General features: G+C 42.7%; 1 pseudogene; it reads left to right on the top strand.

The window, feature by feature from the left end:
• Positions 1–4,365: 4,365 nt before the first annotated feature.
• LOC123131336 (BTB/POZ and MATH domain-containing protein 1-like) lies at positions 4,366–5,409 on the top strand (annotated as a pseudogene).
• The last annotated feature ends 812 nt before the right edge of the window (positions 5,410–6,221 follow it).

The following is a 6,221-nucleotide window of genomic DNA, read 5'->3' as shown; positions in this document are numbered from 1 at the left end:
ACTATGACCAGTCTTAGTGCTCATAATAAACACGAGGTACAACAGCACTAAAAAAAAGGAAAAGACACATGCTATGGACAACAGCGAAAAAAGAAAAACAACAAACAAAAACAGAGCTATGTCAATTTACCAGAAGACTAGTACCGCTACGAATCGGTGATGTTTACGAGTCGTGCCGGACAAGCTAACATAATCGTGGTTAATTATATAAATTTGCTATTTTACAGTCGAGTGTTTTCCAATTCGTCGTCATTCAAATCTATGTTCGTCCGTTCTGGTGCGGAGATTCGCGCTAGGTTCTGTTTTGTTCGGGTTGGTTTTATTGTCGGGCGTGGTTTTGTGTCTCAGCCCGTTACGTCGCCCCGGCCCGGCACTATTGATTTTTTTTCCTTTTTGTATTTGGGAGTGGGTGTCGTTCCTCTTTCATTTGGTGGCTCTGTTTAGATAATGCCGAGGAGAGAGAGAGAGAGTTTGAGAGGTGGAGTAGAGGAGACAATTCCTTCTGTTCATGTGGATTCCGAGATATTCCACCGCTCGATCTTATTTTCTCTTCCCTTTCTCTTCGTTCCCTGGCTACCGTGGTCGGTTGTTCTTGTCTCTCGCCCTCGCAGGTATGATTTTGCTTGTGTTGTGGCTGTGTAGCTTCAAAATCTAGGCTGAGTTTCTTGTTTGGATCCGTGGCAAGTGCATGTTGCGGCCATGTTGTAGTCTGCCATTTTGCTCCCCTTCTACTTGCCTGAGATGGGTGATTTGTTCTGTCAGTCATCGGGTATTCTAGGTCATCTGGTCGTTGTGGTGGTTTTCACCCCTGCTGATTTGTTTCCTCTACCGTAGATGTAGAGGTAGGCGAAGTTGTAGTTGTAGTGGTGGATTCCCCTGTCGATTTTATTTCTGCTGGCCTGGGTGTCTATTCCGCCTGCATTTTTATCGGTAGATGTAGTTGTAGATGGCTTGGCCTGGGATTCTACTGGCTTATGCAATGTGGATGTAGTAGCTAATTTGTGTATCCTTCCTCTGAATTTGTTTGCCCTTCCTAGTTTGATTTTGGCCCGGCCCTTTCTGATGTAGATGTAGGTGCTATTTGTTTAAGTTTCCGGCTCTATTATGGTTTCTGAATTGTTGACTCCTTATGTGTTTTACCTGCACATGTTTGCTCTTGGTAGTTTCTGAATCCCTCATGAATTTTTCTTGTTAGATGTAGGTGTTCAGTTTCCCTGGTTCCTGAATCTCAATGAATTTGTGTGTACTAGGCCTGTAGTGCTGATGTAGTGTCAGTCCATGGATTTTTCTTATTTTTGTCAGTGCAATATACCTCAGAATTGAAGTGTAATGTATCCCATAATTGGAGTGTGATCTCCATGCTTCTTTATTGTAATTATAGTGTAATGTACCCTAAAATTATAGTGTATTCTATCTCAGATGGCACTGTATATGCCTAAAATTGCATTTTAATTTACTAACCCCAGATTTACAGTGTAATATACCCTAGATTTTCACTGTATTTTGTATGCTTCAGGACTGTAATTGTTGCATAGTTACACTGTATTATTTCCCAGTTTTACACTGTAATTTGCATGGTACAACACTGTAATTGTTGTAGGGCTTTCAGTTCAGTTTGTGTTAGATAGACTACTTTCAAATGCTTCATCACTGTAGTATACCCTAGATTTTCTCTGTAATTTATATGCTTGAGAACTGTAATTGTTATATGCTTCAGATAGATTACATCGGCTTCTTCGTCTGGGCTTACACTGTAGTATACCATAGTTTTACACTATAATTTGTATGGTTTGACATTGTATTTGTTGTAGGTATTTGCGAGGTAGATTACAGTGGATTTTACCTTTGAATTGGAGGGCTTACACTGTAATTTACTGCAGATTTACACTGTAATTTGAATGCTTCAACACTGTATTTGTCGTAGGGCTTACAACGTATTTGTCAGATAGATCACAGTTGATTTACCTCTGATTTTGCAGCGTAATTAGCATGCTTTTAGGACTGCAATTCATGTATTTTCTTGCTTTTTTATTTTTCTTATTTTCTTGTGCTAGTGTGTCTCTGTTGAAGTAGTATTGAGCAGAGTTCCTGTTTTAGGTTGATGATTGTTTTTGTGTTCTTTCTAGATTTGTCTAGTAAATAGCGTTGCGTTAGCTGTTCATGTGTATTCTTTAATGAAGTGTATGGAGATTTGTTCTACTATTTTACTTCTTTTCTTTTTCCTCCTTCATGTATTCTGTTTATATGTTTTATTTAGTTTAATGAGTAGGCTACAGAAAGTCTCTCATCCGGATGTTTGGTTAGTATCATCTCTTGAGAATGCAGATTCTGTGGGTGAACCTATTGTGCCTAACGACTTTGCAGAAGATGGTTCTTATCCTATGTCTACGGTAGTTATTTCTTTCTTCTTATCTAGCTTTATTTTATTGTTTTTAGTTACTGAGGTTGTTTTATTTAATTTTAGTCTGTCGACTTTTTAATATATTTTTGCAGGAACTATCTGGTGATGAAGGGGGGTTTGACAAATCTCTTTTGAAGTTCTATCTGAATCAAGTGTGTTTTCCATTTCTTGTACTATTTTGATTTTGTTTTGGGTATTTTCTTTGGGTGGCCCTTGTGTTTTTGTCATTTCAGAAAGTAAAATGCCTGAAAGGAAATTATCATCCGCTTCCATGTTCATAGGCCCATCTCCTGAGTGTACCTGCAAGCAAAAGGGCAATTTTTTTTCTATAGTTGTGCTTTTCTCAGATTGGTAGCTCTGTGGTATTTGAATTTTGCTTTTACCATGAATAATGTCGGAATGTAGAAGCGCGGTGATAGAAAATGTGTCCTGCGGCATATTTGTTGTGAGCTTTCATTATTATTTATGTATTTAGAATGTTCCTATACTGTCTTTCAACATATTCTGAAACAAATGTGTAACTCACATTTAGAATGAGTTCTTCCTGTGACAATCTCAGTAGATCATCTTCAGTTGCTGTCTTTATCATGCTCCTCATCTGGCATATTTGGACAAAAGATGACAGTATCAACATAATATTGAGCAACAAACCATTTAGATATAGACGAATTTTGTTGGGTACTTAAACCGTTGTACTTTATGTATTTTTGCTTCCAATAGTTGGGGTATTCCAAGTGTATCCTCGGAACTAACACTGTAAATTATAGTGAAGTTGCTCTGAAGTTTTATTGTAATTTATTGGGTTTTTACCGCATAACTTCATCACTGCAAATCCCTGCATAATTTCATTCTAATTCCCTGTGTATTTTTTTCTGTATTCTTCGCTGTGTATCACTGTAAGCACTTTCGTCATAAAGCTTGGGTATTACAGTGTAAGCCATGGGTACTTGCTGTGTAATTACATTGTATGTATACTGTATTTTATAGAGGTTTTACAATGCAATTCTTGGTCACTTGCATGTAATTACAAGCTTTGGATTCTTGGGTTTCACACTGTAATTCCTGCTCACTTACACTGTAATTTAGTGTAATCTCATCAGTTTTTACAGGTGTAATTCCTTGTGCTTGCAGTGTAATTACTGTGTATGTACTATGTAATTTATAGGGGGATTTACATTGTAAATCTTGGTCACTTTCAGTATAACTCTTGGGTATTTTCAGTGTCATCCGTTTTTACTTGCATTGTCATTAGTTTCTGCTACTGAATGTTTCTGAAAATTACCCTAGATTTTACATTGGAACTACCTCAATATTTTAGAGTAATTTCCTGCTACATGTAGCATGCGAAGGTTATGTAATTTCCCAGATTTACAGCTGCTGTTGATATGTCTTGTATTTACATTGTTTTTACCCGCTTACATGGAAACCACGTCAGAATTTTAGTGTAATTTCCATGTTCATGTCATTTTAATTGCTACATGTAGCTTGCAAAGTTCATGTAACTTCCCAGATTTACAGTTTGCTATTGATCTATCTCTTTTGTAGATGAGAAAGATCCTCCTAATTTGTTCATGTAAGAGGTTTAGAGAGCGAACATTTGGAGTAGGAGTATTTTTTTAAAGGAATTGGAATAGGAGTGTTGCTGACCTGTGGATCGTCCTATTTCAATTGGAGTAGGAGAGCTGGGTCCAGGCGAACCGGGTCAGAGATTAGCTTGAACCGTTTTCTTTCAAATACAAAACATACAATTGTAGGGGTGGAAGGTTTTGGACATACAAGTGTTAGCTGTTTATTTGTCCAGAAATTTGAATGTTCTCGAATTAAAAAACAGTCAAATGCTAAATAGACAACATTCTACCCTAACGCACGGAGCCCACCCTAACGCACGGAGCCCACGATTCTTTCTGTCTAAAAAACAGTAGTACCAGCTAGCTTTGTACGTATAATCGATCAATCGTCCGGCAATGTCGGATCCCACCGGTGCCGCGGAGTTCGAGCTCAACTACTCGTCGATCGATCAGTTTCCATGCGACCACGTTTTCCACTCCGACATCTTCTCCGCCGGAGGGTACGAATGGCGGATAGCCTGCTACCCGAACGACGTCGGAAGCTTCGTGTCCGTGTACCTCAAGCTCATGGACGAAGCCAAGGACGTCACGGCCATCTTCGACGCCGCCATTACGGGCAACGACCAGCTGGCGGCGGGGGCGTCACGCTTCTTGGGGCACAGGCGGGCCGTGCATGTCTTCGGCTTCAGTAACTCACCTGAGGACGACCACAGCGATGATGACTTCTGGGGGTTCGATCAGTTCGTCCACCAGAGAGATCTCCACAACTACGACGAGAGGAGCAATGGGCGCGTCACGGTCAGGTGTTCGGTCCTGGTTGTCAACAACGGCAAGCCCCTCCCGATGAAACAGGGGATAGCCGTGCCGCCGTCGGACATAGGAGATGATCTCGGCGGCCTTCTGGACTCCACCGCACTGACGGACGTGTCGTTCGTCGTGGGCGACGACCAGGCGGCGCCGCTGCGCGCCCACCGTTCTGTTCTCGCCGCCCGCTCGCGGGTCTTCAAGGCGATGTTCAGCGGCCCGATGCTGGAGGCCACCTCGCCGTCGTCGCCCGTCAGGGTACGCGACATGGACCCCGAGACGTTCACGGCGATGCTCCGCTTCATATACACGGACGACCTTCCCGCCGGTCTTGGAGGCGACCCCGGCGAGGACGAGGCGCTCCGGTCCCTGCCGCGGCGGACCGGTACGCCCTGAACCGGCTGAAGCTTCTGTGCGCCCGGAGGCTGCTGGACAACGTGTCGGTGGACACGGTCGCCGCCGTGTTGGACTGTGCCGACACGTACAACTGCCCGGAGCTGAAGACAGAGTGCATCGACTTCGTGGTGGCGGATGGGAATTTCAAAGAAGGTTGCGCTCATGGATGGTTTCTTGGAGTTGATGACGAGATCCCCCTCGATACTTGCTGAAATTAGCAACAGGCTTGGGAGGCCGTAACATATTAACATCACACGTATTACTATTTCTTTGTCGTTTGAGAACTGTATTAATGCGTTGGCAACTCCTTCAGTTTTATTGTAGTACCAAAGTAAAGGAGACAAAGAAGAGACACAAATGATTCTCTTAGATCTATTACAACGTGGAAGACCCACTTATATACATGCTGAAGGGATGTGTTGGAAGACATCTTTTCCCTAACAGACACCTCCTGAGAGGCATCCCTCCCATACAATTGATTGCATATTTTTATTTCTCAACAAGTTTCACGAACTTGCCGTTCATGGCACTGCTAGAAATACTAATATTGCACACGAGCAAAAAAAAAATCATCGGCACACGAACTTTGATACTCTCCCTTCGTTAGTAATCTAAACGCTTTTATATGTCTTTAAAAAGGGAGTGCATTTTATTGTTTGCCCTTCTGAATTGTAGTGTAGGCGGTGTGGAATCCTACTGGGGATGGCATCTCGTGGCCGCCCTCGAGCTGTGGTCAAATCGAGGACGCCGGCCGCTCCATGCCATGCCTACCTTGATGGTGTCCGGCGCCCATAGCTTTGGCAGGCTCTGGTTCCCCTTCCGACGGCGCAAGGGGATTGGGCCTGCCACCACGATCTCAGCCTCGGATTCGTGCTCATGGTAGGCAGTTTAGAATCCTACTGATAAAATGTTCCTTGGCATGTCAAAAGTTTCAAAAGAAATTTCAGTGGAACTCGGAGTAATGCTAGGCCCATGTACAATTACGTTAGGATTGTACGTAAAGAATGATGTGGAGGTAATTAATTGGATAAGGGTTAATGGCTGGGGCCCAT

This window comes from Triticum aestivum, chromosome 6A, assembly GCF_018294505.1.
Source record: "Triticum aestivum cultivar Chinese Spring chromosome 6A, IWGSC CS RefSeq v2.1, whole genome shotgun sequence".
NCBI classification, from domain to species: Eukaryota; Viridiplantae; Streptophyta; class Magnoliopsida; order Poales; family Poaceae; genus Triticum; species Triticum aestivum.
The sequence above is the reverse complement of the archived record's forward strand: the minus strand, read 5'-3'. Positions and strand labels throughout refer to the sequence as shown.